The sequence below is a fragment of the Hipposideros armiger genome, unplaced genomic scaffold (genome assembly GCF_001890085.2).
Source record: "Hipposideros armiger isolate ML-2016 unplaced genomic scaffold, ASM189008v1 scaffold_94, whole genome shotgun sequence".
Taxonomy (NCBI): domain Eukaryota; kingdom Metazoa; phylum Chordata; class Mammalia; order Chiroptera; family Hipposideridae; genus Hipposideros; species Hipposideros armiger.
Window position 1 is genome coordinate 3,340,882 of NW_017731444.1, and position 15,393 is coordinate 3,356,274.

Here is a 15,393-nt window from a genome sequence, read left to right on the forward strand (position 1 = left end):
CTCAAGCCGCCGTGAGCGGCCGTCCAGAAGCCGACGACTGATCTGCCTCACTCGGGAAGAGCGCAATGATGGTGCCAGCTTGGGCCGGTGAAGCAACGTCCTCCACAACTAGACTGAAGAACAAAAAGACAGGAACTTGTCTGTTCCCCTTCCCCCAATTCCCCAGTGCTGTTCCCATCCCCCCAATTCCCCAATAAAAATCTTTAAAAAAAAAATTGTTCCCTAGTCAAGTTAAAGATGCCCATGACCTATGACCCAGCAATTCTGTTCTTTGCTATACGCCGTAAAATAACTCTTAAAAACATTTTTTAAATAGAAGAATCTCACATATTAAAGTACCTTGACCTAGGCACCAAGCCAGTGCCCGCTGCAAATGCAGAGGATGGAATTTCAAGGGATTCCCTCCTTCCTCTTCCGGGAAGAGACAAAGGCACCACTTGAACCTGGTTACCACTGATCTGACATGAGCTTATTGAAAAGAAACCCCTGTGTCAGTAGTCTCTTTCCATTCCCCATCCCCTGGCTTTCTGTCTCTATGAATTTGCCTATTCTGGAAATTTCATATAAATGGAATCATAATATTTGTCTTTTTGAGTCTGGCTTCTTTTACTTAGTATAATGTTTCAGGTTCATCTATGTTGCTGTATGTATCTGTATTTCATTCCTTTTATTAAAGAATATTACTCTATTGTATGGATTTACCATATTTTATTTATCCATTCATCACTTAGGGGACACTTGAGTTGTTTCTTATAGTCTATTCCTTTTAATCGCCTTGTGCTAAGGACTCTGTAATCCTTCCCCCAAAATAGATTCCACATCAGCCATGAAGGAAGAGGTCAGGAAACACGCTCAGAGCTCCCTTTGCTTGGTTGAATGGAAACTGTGGGAGACAGAGTGATGCCCCCTTCCCCAGGGATCCTTTTGATGGCTGTCACCACTGGCTCACACCAGCAACCTTCTCCAGGGGAGTGTCCTTGGGTGATCACAGCCACGTTGCCTGGAGGTGTCTGACAGTTACATTGCCACCCAGATGCAATGACTGGCTGGCATCTGTTCTCCATGAAGTCGGAGGACTCTGTGGAACTAGAAGGCAGGTCCAGATTTCTGGCCTGGTGACTACTGGTCAGATGGTGGAGGGAGTGACAGACATAGAGGGAAGGAGCAGATTCGGAAGGGGAGGAGTAGAAGTTGATTCTTTCTCTTGCACTTTTTAAAAATAGATTTTGAAGAGCCCCAATAATTTTCTACCCCATTGGCTCCTCCTCTTCTCTCCTTTGCAGATTTCTCTCCCCTACCAGACTTGCATTATAAAAACCAATAAATTCAAATGACACACAGAATTCATGGCTACATTCTTTTTTAAAAAAAAACTGAAATGATAAAACTTAAATTATCTATCCTTTCTGTCCACAAGTCCAGTTTAGTTCCTCCCCTCTAAAGTTCCCACATTTGTCAATTTGTTTTGAATTCTTCTATATCTTTCTCTCTACGTATACACCTACATTTAGGAGAGGCAGTGTAGGGCAATGGTTAACGGTTTGGCCTCTAGAGCTGGCCTCCTTGGGTTCAAATCCTGGCTGTGTCACAGATAAACTGTGAGACCTTGGAGAAGTTGTTTAACCTCTCTAAGCCTAAATTTCCTCAATCTAAAAAATGGAAATGATAACATTACCTGCCTCATAGGGTTATTGTTAAGATGACATGACTGGGCCAGCCCAGTGGCGCGATGGTTAAGAACTGGCTTGGAGACCCCAGAGGGCCCCGGTTCGGATCCCACATATGAGGGCCAGTGACACTGCCCTCCACAGCTAAGATGCTGAACAACAGCTCAACCTGAAGCTGGGCTGCTGAGAGTCGCCGGCAATGGCGTAGGCTGCAGCCCCTACTGCAGTGGGTCGCCATGGGCTACCGTGGGTAGCCAGAAGCCAGTGTGAGCTGCCAGCAGCCGCAGTGAGTGGCCGACCAGAAACCGGCGACTGATCTGCCTCGCCCGGGGAAGAGCACAATGATGGTGCCAACTTGGGCTAGTGAAGCAACGTCCTCCACAACTAGACTGAAGAACAAAACGACAGTAACTTGTCTGTTCCCCTTTCCCCAATTCCCCTGCGCTGTTCCCCCTCCCCCCCAATTCCCCAATAAAAATAATGTTAAAAAAAAAAAGACATGACTGAAGTACTTCAAATCGTGCCTGGCATATGGTAAGTGCTAGATGTTATTACTTATACATACCCACGGGAAAAGTGGAATATTGTTTTTGCATATTTTTAAAAAACGTAATGGTTTCATAATAAATTTATATCAATCAGCAATTTGTTCTTTAACTAAAAAATGTGTCTCAAAGATACCTCCCTGTCAGTTTAGATCTGTTGAACTCTTTTTGAACGGATGCTTAGTATTCCATTCTATAGACAGTTTATTGAAATACCCACGTATGTATGGACATTTAGGTGGTTTCCAATTTCTTACAACTACATTGCAACAGCTTGCTAGTTGATTTCTTTATTTCCACTCTTGTTCCCCTTCCGTCTGTTTTCAACACAGCAGCCAGTTATTTCATTAAAAGCAGAAAGTAAATCAATGCTCAAAATCCTCCCTGGACTCCCACCTCATTCAGAGTAAAAATCAAAGTACTTATAATGGCCTAGTTGGTCTGTAACCTGCCCCAGAATATCTCTGGGCACATCTCCTGATACTCTCTCCTGGTCCATTTTATCCAGCAACCCTGATTTCCTAGCTATTTCTAAAACATGTATGTTATGCTCCTGCCTTTGAACTTGCCCTGTGCCTGGAACACTCCTCCTTCAGTTATCTGTATGGCTCACTCCTTCTCCTTTTTCAGGTCTTTGTCCAGATGTCCCTGAACTACCCTATTGAAAATTACAAACCCTTCTTACAAAGATAAGACCAACACAGTGATGGCTGAAATTGTGGATGGGGTGGACCAGATGCGTCTGTGCTTCCTTCCAGCTCTAAAATTCTGCTTTGGTGATTTCAGACCTCACAGTCTCCCATTGATGAAGAATGGGAACTTGAGACTCAGCCTAGAATGTAGCTGATGCAGAAGGAATGACAAGAGAGGAATCCCTTAAGCCAGGCTTACCTCGTGTTAATTTGGAAGGACTTGGGAAGTTTATGCACACATCCTGGCCTCCTGGCATTGCCTCATTCACTCACTCACTGACTCACTGAGCACCTTCTGCCTAGTAGGCCCTGGAGACAACACAGGTCTGATGCCCTCCCACTCCTAATACAAAGCAAGCTATCTTTACCTTCACCATCACTCCAGGCGTGGCCTGTCCATGGCCCTGCATTTACCTGGAGTTCGGGTGATGTGTTTGCTGAAAGTGGGCAGTCACAGCCCAGGCAGACCCTGCCCTCCCTTTGTCTGTCTACCCCACCTTGTCCTCCTTTTATTGCCATCCATACTTCGGGGCCTGGAGAGCAAATGGCTTTGCATTTATCACCTCCCAATACACTACATCACTTACATATTTATATTATTCTACATATGTCTTCTCTACTAGAATGTCAGCTCCCTGAGGACAGAGATTTTGTCTTCTTTTTCACTGCCGTATCGCCACACTTAGCACAATGATTGGCATAAAATAGTCCCTCAAGAATTGCTGCAATGACTGTGCCTCTGTGTGAAAGTGGATTAGTATGTCCCTTGGAACTAAACCTAGAAATAGAAATCCTAGGTCACAGGGCATACATGTGTGACATTTTAATAGCTGTTGTCAAGTTGCCCTCTAAAGCAGCTGAACCCATCTATTCTCCCACCTGCTGAGTTACCTTGCAAATCCTTGGTACCATCAAACTTTTAATGTTGGTCAATCTGATGGGTGAAAAATAGTACCTCCTTGTTTAAATTGCCTGTACTACTGGTGAGGCCAAGCACCTTTTCATGTTTTTCATGGCCAGTTTTGTTTTTTCTTCTAAAAATTGCCTATTTTCCCCATTGAATTTTTTTTTTTTGGTCCTTTTCTCACTGATTCATAGAACATGTTTTGTTTATTTACATTCTGGGTTCTAATCTTTGTTATATGTGTTAGAAATATTTCACTTCTCAGTCTTATTTGTTTTTCTTTTGTCAAGCAGAATTTTAAAATTTTGGTTTGGTCCCTTTCTTCCTTTGTCTTAGTTTTTCCCTATGTCTTACTTAAAATATTCTTACCCCAACGTCATAAACATATTCTTTTAAAACTTTAAAGCTTTTTTTTTTAAGATTTTTTTTTTAAATTGGGGAATTGGGGGGATGGGAACAGCGCTGGGGAATTGGGGGAAGGGGAACAGACAAGTTGCTGTCCCCTTTGTTCTTCAGTCTAGTTGTGGAGGGCGTTGCTTCACTAGCCCAAGTTGGCACCATCATTGCGCTCTTCCCAGGTGAGGCACATCAGTCGCCGGCTTCTGGACGGCTGCTCACTGTGGCTGCTGGCCGTTCACACTGGCTGCTGGCTACCTACAGTAGCCCATGGCAACCCACTCCCACGGGCTGCAGCCCACGCCGGCGCCGGTGACCCACGGCAGCCCAGCTCCAGGTCAAGCTGCTGTTCAGCATCTTAGCTGTGAAGGGCAGTGTCACTGGCCCTCATATGTGGGATCCGAACCGGGGCCCTCTGGCGTCCCAAGCCAGTTCCCAACCATTGCGCCACTCCGCCGGCCCTAAAGCTTTTTAATTTTTAAATATCCTTTGGGTTTTAATTCATTTGAAATTTGTTTTCATAACTGGTATGGGATAAAAATCTAACATAGTATTTCCCCCAAATGAAAAGCAAATGTCCCAACTCCATTATTTGTTTCCATCTGATCTGAAATTCTGCCCAGCATTTACTAAATTCTGATATACATGGGTCTGTTTCTGGACTCTTAAACTCTTCTGATTTTTTTTTTAAAGGCAATACCCTACTTTAAAAAAAACTTGGTGGAAAATTTCAAACACATATCTGTATATGAGTATATATATGCATATATGTGTCATGAAGCTGTCACTCAGCTTCAACAATTCTCAATTTGTGGCCAATTTGGTTTCATCTATACTCCTACCTACTTCCCTCCGCTACATACTCCTGATTATTTTGAAGGAAATTCTAGTAATTTCATCCCTACCATTTCTATATGTATCTCTAAAAGTATGAAGTATTAAAAAACAAACTAAACCAAATCAAACAAACAAAAAACCCTTGCAGTTTATTTTTTAAATAAACTAGATCTTTTGTCCTGCAGAGGTTTCCCATTTGGATTTTGCTGATCGTATCCCCATGGAGTCAACTAACCAGACTTTGAAAATTACTATAACTTCATAACATGTTAATGTTTATGAGATATGACAATTCCCCCCTATTATTTTTCAAAATTCAGATGCCACTTCTTGTGCTTTTCTTCTTCCATATGATTCTTTAGAATTAACTTGGCAAGTTCTATAACAAAATCTATTGGGGTTTTCATTAGGAATTGCCTTGAGCTTTAAATACGGAGAATTAACATCTTTACAACATTGGATCTTCCTATACATTAATAAGGCATATCCACCTCATTTAATTATTTTTAGTTATTCAACGAATTTTACATTTTTCAATTTTCCCATAAAGGTCTTAGGTTTATATTTTAAATCTTTGTAGCTTTTGTGGTTATTATAAATGGCGATCTTTTTGTTCTCGTTGTTGCTATTACTTTCTAATTGATTATTGATGTATAGGCCCAGGCGTTCTTAATTCAAATCCCATCTCCTCCACTTATTACATGATTTTAGACTTCTTTGAGCCTTTGTTTTCTTTTCTACACTATGAGGATGACACCACCAGCGACGTAGTTGGAATTAAGTGGGAAGGGCAACGCACCCAATAAACCATGGCTTTAGACTAGTAACATCAGGGAATGTACTAGATGAAGAATTTGAGAGACTAGTTGGCAGAGACACTGAGGGCGAATCTATGTTGCATGCAGGGGACTCCATATTAATTAATTAAGTGAATTCCTATGAATATCCAGGCACAATGCACAACTACAGGGAGAATAATAAACAAATATAGAGTTTTCTTCCGTGAAAGTTCTGGAGAGGTCCAGGATGGGCGCTGTTTTGTTATCAAAATCGATTCCCCATCTCTTCAATTGATACCACCTTTCCCAAATAGTTAGAAGCCGAGCATTCTGGGCTTTGTAGTAAATTCCTTATCAGAGTTGTTTCAATGGTCTCACGCAGTCGCCTGAGACTACATTTCCCAAGAACCTCCCTGCCCGGTTGTTTGCTATCCCTCATCCTGACTTCCGGAGTCGTGTGTTCTCTAGGGCCAATCGGGAGGCTAGGATTACGGGTTCTCGGCACTCTGATTGGTGCATTCGATTGGAGAACTTGGGTTCAAATTTTCAACGGTATTGAATGAATCCCGCGGCGGTTCTTGCGGGCGCTCGGGTGTTACAGCTGAGACAAGGTGAGCCATGGGGAGAAAAGAGGAGCAGTTGGGCGCGGGGATATCTTCTCCCTGATTTTCGAACGGCTGATGGTCGCCTTCAAGCCCCCAGTGCGGTCCCTGTCTCTAGGCCCGGGCTTCTGAGGCTTTTATTGTGGGGCGCCGTTCTGGCCCGGCGGAGTGGGAGCCGGGCTTCCGGCCACCCTTGTCTTCGTTACAGGATTTTTCCGGGAAGTCTGCCTGGACCGAGTCTAGGAGGCTGTGTCTGGAGGTAGATGTGGAGGCTGGCCCTCGGAAATAGGGGGAAGAAGGAGTTGCGAGAGACTGTAGGCCAGTAGTAATGGTAACAATTTCTGTTTTACCACACACACGAAATAAACATTTACTGGGCTAGGCACTCTGCACGCGTTTTCTCGTTTAATTTTCGCATCAAGCCAATGAAGTAGGAGCTATTATTCTTAGCTCCACTTTATAGAGGAGGAAACTGAGGTCCACCGTCTAGATAAGTTGAGAGAAATAGATGAAACAGTAGCCCCGCCCTCAAGAAGTGTGGCATTTGGTGGAGGAAAATGGATGTGGACCAACTACATTTTAAAACTATTGCGTAAGACATAAAGGTAAATGAGGTGGTGTGAGAACATAATTGAGAGAAAGTTTACTTCCATTTGGAGTTGTCTATTTGCGATTTTAAATTAATTCTATTTTATCCATCTCTGCCCAGTCCTCCCCTTTTGTATCAAATAACTAGATATTGCCTTTCTAATTTCTTGTCCTAGAACATTTATAGATTGGAGAGGGATGAAGTGTGAATCAGGATATAATATTGTAGGTTTATTTCCCCCCTTTTTCTTCATATACGGCTTCTTTTTCTCATATACAATTTTCTAGTAGTTAAGTACCAAGGACATCCCCCAAATCAGTCCTGTCTACGACAAGACAGCATCCAGGTTAGCCTAACCTTGTCTTTGACATCCTATTGCCGTTTAAAAAAATTTGTCTCACCATCATATGTCAAAAATCGAACTATTTACTGCTATAATAAGGATATTTTCGTGTTGTGGCCTCAGTGTATCACACCCCCGGTGAAGCCACCCCTATATCATCCTTGGTTGTTTTGGAGTAGCATTGTTGGGTGTGTCAGTTCAGTATTAAGTTGTCACTCTTGGGACCAAAATTGTGGCTCCCAGCTCACTTAAGCTAATTAATTGAACTTTGAGGGCATACTGTGTGCTCAGGTTGGTGTTAAATACTGTGGGTGTACAAGTGTATGATGTACTCAGGGTTTTCTGATATGCTTGAGGACAAAAGACTGATTCAAATTGACAAGTGACTCTCAGAACAAGACAAAACAACATCTGAGTGCTCTACTGTTTTGTACTGTAAATGCCCTGTCAATTTAGAGGTAAGAGAGATCAATGAGGCTTAAAATAGGCAAGGGTAGCTTTGTGAAGCAGATGGGACACACACTAGCTCTTGATAAGCAGAGTTTGGTGAGCCAAGAACTAGAACAGTCTTTTTTTTTTTTAAGAATATATTGGGGAATAGGGGAAGGGGAACAGACAAGTTGCTGTCCTTTTGTTCTTCAGTCTAGTTGTGGAGGATGTCGCTTCACTGGCCCATGTTGGTATTATCATTGCGCTGCTCTTCCTGGGCGAGGCAGATGTTTCGCCAGCCATTGGACAGCGGCTCACAGCAGCTCATGAAAGCTCACACCTGCTGCCAGCCAGCCCCACTGCAGCTCAGCTCCAGGTCGAGCTGTTGTTCACCATCTTAGCTGTAGAGGGCGCAGCGTCACTGGTCCTCATGTGGGATTCGAACCGGGGCCCTGCTGCTCAGAGCTGGTGTCCCAAGCCAACTCCTAACCAATGTGCCACTCGGCCAGCCCTAGAGCAGTCTTGGTGCATAAAAATCACCCGCTTAATATCTGTTGAATTGGATAGGCAGGAGGGCATTATCTAAATTGGTTACAAAATTGCAGGTATGAAAAACTGGATGTATTCAGCTGGGTTGGTAAATTTGTTTAAACTTTCAAATTATTTAAATAAAATAGGGTTATTTTGGCCAGCTTTATGCTTAAGTCTGTATATGCTAGCCTTAATAAAGTTAATTTATCCTACAGTTGCAATTAAGTTCTTTAGGAGATGGGATTATGTGGGAAGGTCCTTCATTTTTATTTTTTTTTAATTTTTTTTTAGCTGAGCCATCCTGCTACCTGTTGGCAGCTCAGCGGATATTCATCTTGGGCCGGGAATCGAACCGCTGTTGTTCAGAGCTCACACTCTTGAGCGAACTCTTAACCAACTGAGCCACTTGGCCAGCCCCTGGTCCTTCATTTTTTATTTAGGTACCAGGAGAGGTTTAGAGTTCTTCTATATCCCCTGTATATTTTTTCTTCAGCCTTTCCTGAGTCTCTTCCCTAATTCTTTTTGAATTGCTGGGGAAGAAGGGAGGTGGAGAGATTTAAATGCCTTTTGGCACTCTTAATATTCTTTGCTATGAGTAAAGGTAGGAAGCAGAATTGACTATAGGGAGATTGAACAGCCCAAGGAAGTCCATAAATAGGTTTGACATAGGTTTGAGACAGGGACATAGAAATCAGCAGCCCAAGGTACTTTGTGAAAAAGGCGTGTAGATAACTGGGAGGGGTTCTGTTTTTGTTTGTTAACATAAAGAAACTTGCTTGGGAGAGATTAAAAATTAGTGAGAAAAGTATAAAATTGTATGTAGGAGCTTGCTTTGGAAATTAAAAAAAAATGTTTTTTCTACTTTTTAAAATAAAAAAAGGTAGTAAAAATTTTTTTTCATACTTTAAGCATGCCTACTATTTGTCCTGTTTGAATAGGATACAAGTGTACAGTACCACCTCTTGGTGTCTAAATTGCAGGTTTTGGCAAGGTTGCTTTAATGTGGGAATAGGTAATATCAAAAGATACCAGGAGACAGCAAAGGTACACTAAAACATTTTAAGAGCACTTTTACACTGATGAAACAACAACCTCTTAAGAAGTTTGGCATTTGGTGCGGGGAGTCCATACCATTTAGAGAGTGGGTATCTGAATACTTGACCACAGAGAATTTAAACCTATTTCATCATCTTTCTGCTTCTTTCCAGGTTCTTTAAAATAAGTACTTGCCAGACTTCAAGATTTCAGAAAAGAGGTGAAAGAATATATTGCAACTTTGACTGGACTGGCAGATTAAACCACAGGTAAGGTTGTGTCCACAGCGTGTTACATTAAAAAGGAATAAAGGGAACATTAATTAATTAGCCTCAAAAGTGTTTAAATAAGTTTAACATATCTTTATAAAGTAATGTTTTGGAAGAAAATTTATTAAATATTGGAAAAGCAAAAAAAACCACAAACCAACAATAATATAACCCATTATCCCACTTCTCATATAAACCATGGCTAATATTTTGATAGATTTCTTTCCAATGTTTTTCTGTGCCTATATTTGTTTTTGCTTTTTTTCCTTTTACAAAAGTTAGGCTATGTTTATTTAGAGTCACAAGCAGTTGACAGACTAAGTGTGGTGCAAACCACAAGAAGTCATTTCTACTTCACTCCATTCTGAGTCTTAGGATTGGGTTCTAGAATGGCTGGAGTGCTGCTTGGAGTCCACTCACAGTTTTACAAGTTTTCTCTTTGAGGCAATCTGTGACTGACTGTGAGATTGGCCAGGTAGTTCACCATCAGCAGATCATTGATGTTGCTGTTGAGCATGGTCTCAAAGTCATTGGGTACTATGTTGGGTACTTGGTCAACCAGACTCATCAAGAAGCAGCCCAAAGTATTGTCAGATGACACCTTTTGCAGACAGTACATCTGCATACTGCAACACTGTGCTTAGGGAGGACGTCCTGGATGCGAGCCGAGGAACCTGCTACTTGCTGCAAGTCACTTGAGAGTCCAATCACCCTGTTGGGGCTAAAACAGGTTTTTATGATCAGGTCCACTCCAATGCGTTCAGTGTCATAATACGTATTTCACTTTCAGAGGTGTGAGCATCACCCCCATGGTGGTCCTAGGGGTACCCATTAAAGTGCTGACATAGGCCTTGATGCTCATGTGGCCGTTCTGGAGCCTCGTGTCCACAGTGAGGTGAATGGGGTTAGGGGCTTCCCTGCTGTATACTCATGGATCAGCACAGAGTGCTCTGTGATGTCATGGCCTGTAGAGTACCAACCCGGGATGAGCTCACTGGGACAGACTTTCTTGTGCAGTTCATACATATTCTTAGCAAATTCCATGTCAATAGCCACCTCATCTTCTGACTCAATGTGTGGCACTGAAAAGTGATTGGTGACTTCCACTGAGTGCTTGTCAGTGGTTCCAGCAGGGTCCCGATAACTTGGGCAGCTCCTCACTGCATCGCTCATAGCTGTCCATGGCCAAAATGACTGGGTGCAACCGGAACACATGGGTACCAGGGAAGGGGCAGGACCAGCCAGCGACTGTGCCGGGGTCTGCCCTGCTGCTGCCGGCATGTCTGGGGATGAGGATGGAGCTGGAGTTGGAGCTGGTGCTGGAGCTGAGGCTGAAGCTAAGGCCACAGCCTAGGCTGGGGCTGGAGTGGCAGGAGAAACACTCGCAGGTACTGCTGGTGTGGCCATCTTGTCGAGAGGGCTATGTTTGGTTTTAAAGTCATGCACTAAAAACCTTCATTATTTTTTTCACTTAATAATTAGGTTATGAACATTTTTTCATGCCATTAAAATTTTGTGTAACATAATTTTAATGGCTATATGGTATTCCATTATAAGGTTCTATTGTAGTATTTTACCCAGTGAAATCATTGGTCAAAAGAATGCTTATTTTTAAGACTTTGGTACATAACACCAAATTGCCTCATAAGAAAATTATGCAGCTTTACATATCTACTAACAGTATATGTTCACACAGACACAAATTTATATTTTAAAAAATATGTAATACATTTATCTACATTGTGCAAAAATCAAAATTATATGAAAATATTTGTGGTAGTTAAAAATCTTCCAACCCTGTCACTGTCTACCTCACTCCCTGCCATCCATAGGTAATCACTTTTTTAGGTGTGTGTGTCTACTTCCCAGACCTTTTGAAGGGTATAAATCTATACAAGACAGTGATTGACATTTGATGAGGATTGTAACCTGCAGCCCCACTATCAACACTTACAAACTCTTGCAGCTTCTTACTAATGGAACATCAGAACACTGATATTCTGCAAAGATTTCCTCTTAGTATTCTACAAAGATCTGTATCATTATTTGGCCTAGAGATAAACAGCATCATTTATTCCTATCCAGGTCCTATTAGTCGTATAAGAGGGGATTATGGATTATAGAGTCTATGGATAAATTAAATAAAGCAGAACTGAGTTTGTAATTCTTCAGAGAGATGATATGAAAATCACAAGTTTCGAGAGAAATGATAGAAAATATATTTGCTTGAGGTTTCTGGACAGTGATGAATTAGAACAAGTGTCCGTGTGTCCTGTGCTGACTTCTGAGTGGACAGTGAGGGATTGTCATTGGATTTTAAATTGACCCAATTTTGGAAGCTTCATAGATCTGTTTCTGTAAACAGATCCGATTTCAACATAGAAGTTAGCAAACACAAATGTGGAAATACAAAGTCCATTAACTTCTTTCAGACTTAGTTTGTGACTTTGATTAACAGTTGAAATTGCACACTGGATTATGTTGCCATTTATTGACGCTTGCTGATCCCTATGCACAAAAAAAAAAAGTAGGTGTTTTCTCCCTGGGTAAGATGAAAATAACTCAACTCTATTTAACTTGTAGTAGTGTAATAGGATCTCTTATCCCTTGTGAAAGTAGGCGAGGGTGTCCCTGGGGAAATGGCACAGCCTGGGATGGGACCATCTTAACTAACCACACTTCTAAATGAAGTCTTGACTTGCTCTATTTATTCTATTAAATTACCAGTTGTTTAACTCATGATTTTTCCTGTAAAAGAAATAGGGAGGACTCGGCTTGAAAGCTGGAGAGCGAGGTGCTCAATTGAAAGCATCTATCACACAAGTCTTTGTTTTGCTTAGGAGCTGCTAATCCACTATTTCAGCCTTAGAATGCACCCTTTTGCCACTTCCCCCCATCCTCTCAGAACCTGCACCTTTTGATTTATAGAGCTTGTCAAGGCTAGTTATTTTTGGTTTGAGAGTGAAGAGACAGGAGGTGATGGAGGTTAATTTCAGATGACTGTGGAAATAGGTTGCATTGCTTCTTTTGCAGTCTTCCTCAATTGTGTGCTTTACCCACAGTTGTTTCCCCTTTCCATTTATCTCTCCCCTTAGAAAAAGTCAATATTCATCCTTAGCCTAGAGAGCTCTGCATGTCTGTCTGTATCTTTTAGGTATCAATTTCACCAGGAAGCTTGCTCTGCCCCTTCTTCACTCTGTTCCCCTTCTCTGCACTTCCATAGTTTATCCTTAGTTGCCCTTGGTTTAGTCCCCATTACAGCAGGGATCACCCTGTATCATAATTGTATTCTCCATTCAACTGTGAGTTCCTTAAGGGAAGGGATTATATATATCCTTTGTTATTTTTTGGAAACAAAAATATAGCGATATGATATGATGGATGGTCTTGATAGGCACTTTTTAAAAGGAACCTAACTAGTTCGGGACAGGCTTTTTTCCTCATGTCTATTGTAGGATTGTTGGTCAGGAAGAGTATTTTTTAACTTACAATGTTTGTAGATTTGCAGGAGTCTGAAGCTATGGTGGATTCAGATAATTTTGAAATGTGATGCTGATTCCCTTGCTTGGCAGTTTAATTTGTTTGGGGGAATGTGGTTGACGCATATGCCCTTCTTTTTTTTTTCCAGTGAGACCTGTTGACAGAAATTCAATCTTGATTAAGGGGTGCAGGAAGGCATCCAGTTCCCACCATGCGTGAGGCGCTCTCATTTAAACAGTTGGCTTTGACCCTGGCCCTCTCCATTTCCCACTAGGCCTTGTGCTCTTTCATTTTTGAAGGTTTTACATCCTAATATTTATTATTTATGGGAGAGGCAGTGTGGTGAAATTGGCATAGCCCCGTAGTTACTTTTGGCTTTGTTCATGTACTTGTGCTGTCATCCTTTATTGAGGAGAGTCAGACTTCTCAATGGATATATATTTCCTTTTTTGTTCCCTTTTTTGGGGGAGGGGAATGGCCTCCTGAGTTGGCCATACTACACCAAAAGATAGCTCAAAAGAAGCTTTCTAAAAAAGAGGTCATGTTAAAAATAGTATTTGGGTTTTAAAATTTCAACTAAATAAAGATTGAGTGTATTTAGGTTTGAGCCCCTTGCCTTTTAACTCTCACCAATTAAATGCAGTCCTAGACCCCAAAAGGCATGCCTCCTTCTGATGCTTGAATACCCTCTTCCTAGCCTCTTTTACTTAGAATATCCACTAAGACGTTCAGACTAACTTCCATTTTATGTATAGCAAAAACTTTATATGCAAGAGTACAAACTCAGAAAGAGGAATTAAGGGCGATGTTTTATTTTATGGGAAGATTGAGCTCAGAGCTTTTCCTGGTATATTTAGAATAGGGTTTTTAATCTATCAGTGTTCTTTATGAACAACTTGTCAGGGATGCTTAGTTTTTTGTACAGAGCAGAGTTTATTTTTTGTTTAACAGGTTGTTAAGATTTGGTCACCTACTTCATTTTTGAAGGGATATTTATAGGAAAACTCTGTATGTTATAGGGATCCCAGATTTTGGAATCCTACAGACCTGGTCTTAAAACTCAACACTGCTACACTAGTTTGTGATCTTGGAGTAGCTTAGGTTCTCTGAGCTTGTTTCCTTGTTTGTAAAATGGTGATGATGAAGATGATATCTACCTTCTATATTGTTAATTCAGTTTAAATGAGATGATGTATGTGAAGTGCCCGGTAAGGTGCTTGGCCTGTAGTAGACATTCAATATTTGGAAGTTATTATTACCTATAAATGGTTTTGTCTCTTGTTCCTTGACATTTGATATTGATCTGTACTATATTTATATCTATATTTAAATAAATATGGGAGGTAGTAGATGGTGCAGTGGATAAAGACATACCCTTTAGGGCCTATTTGGGTTCAAATTCTGGCTCTGCTACTTCTTAGCTGTGTGACCGTGAACAAATAGTAAATCTCTCTGTGCCTCATTTTCCACTTCTGTAAAAGAAAGGTAATAATACTACCTGCTTCATAGGGTTATTGTTAGGATTTAGTGAATTAATAATTGCAAAACACAGTCCACAGTGCCTGGCATGTCATAAGCACTCAGTAATTCATAGCTATTATTATTTTTAACTTTTTTTTGAAGTTTATATACCTTTTTATTAAGTCAATACCAGGAACATTTTATTTTTTTACAGAAACATTACAAAAGAGAATGTGAAGTTAGTAGCCAATGTATAGACCATGTAAATGAGAAGCATTATTTCCAAAAATCAAGAGGTTTAACAATTATTGCTGGATTTAAGAATAATAAAAATTTCCAGAAAGCCAAGTGCCTTCTAGACTGTAATGTAAATATAGATTTAAGGGGAAAGAAATACTGTTTAACTAGTTTTTCAAACTGAAAAGATATGCATTTATACAATAAAACATTTAAAGAGTATAAAAGTTTATATAGTGAAAAGTCTTACCCTGACCAAGAACTGCCAGTTTTCTCCTCAGACCCAAGTACGGTTAGCACTTTTCTATCTCCTGCCACAATAGTTTATGTATATACAAAGGTATATATGAGTATATGTTACCCTTTTCCTCTTTTTAACATGAATTGGGAGCATACACTTCTGTATTTTGCTTTTCTCATTTAATAGCTCTTGGAGCTCATTCTGTACATATAATCACATATGTAAAGTTACCTACTAATATTAAAATTATTATTTCATTATACATTTGTGCCATGATTTATTCACACAATCTCCTATTGGTAGAATTTGGGTTTTCAGTTTTTTGACTTTTATGAACAATTCTATAGTTAACTTTC

The 15,393-nt window shown here is 40.8% G+C and overlaps 1 protein-coding gene and 1 pseudogene across 3 annotated transcripts in view; one reads left to right on the forward strand and one right to left on the reverse strand.

The window, feature by feature from the left end:
- The window catches only part of LOC109384381 (eukaryotic translation initiation factor 3 subunit F pseudogene), a 16,156-nt pseudogene extending 5,131 nt beyond the window's left edge, over nucleotides 1–11,025 (reverse strand). Inside the window, exon 1 of the transcript XR_002124388.1 lies at nucleotides 10,047–11,025. The product of XR_002124388.1 is annotated as a eukaryotic translation initiation factor 3 subunit F pseudogene (transcript). The remainder of the gene's footprint in view (nucleotides 1–10,046) is intronic.
- TPX2 (TPX2 microtubule nucleation factor) overlaps nucleotides 6,344–15,393 on the forward strand; it is a 60,143-nt gene continuing 51,093 nt past the window's right edge. For both annotated transcript variants that reach the window (XM_019645650.1, XM_019645651.1), the window contains exons 1-2: nucleotides 6,344–6,431; nucleotides 9,523–9,618. The gene's annotated coding sequence lies outside the window, so the exon portion shown is untranslated. The remainder of the gene's footprint in view (nucleotides 6,432–9,522; nucleotides 9,619–15,393) is intronic.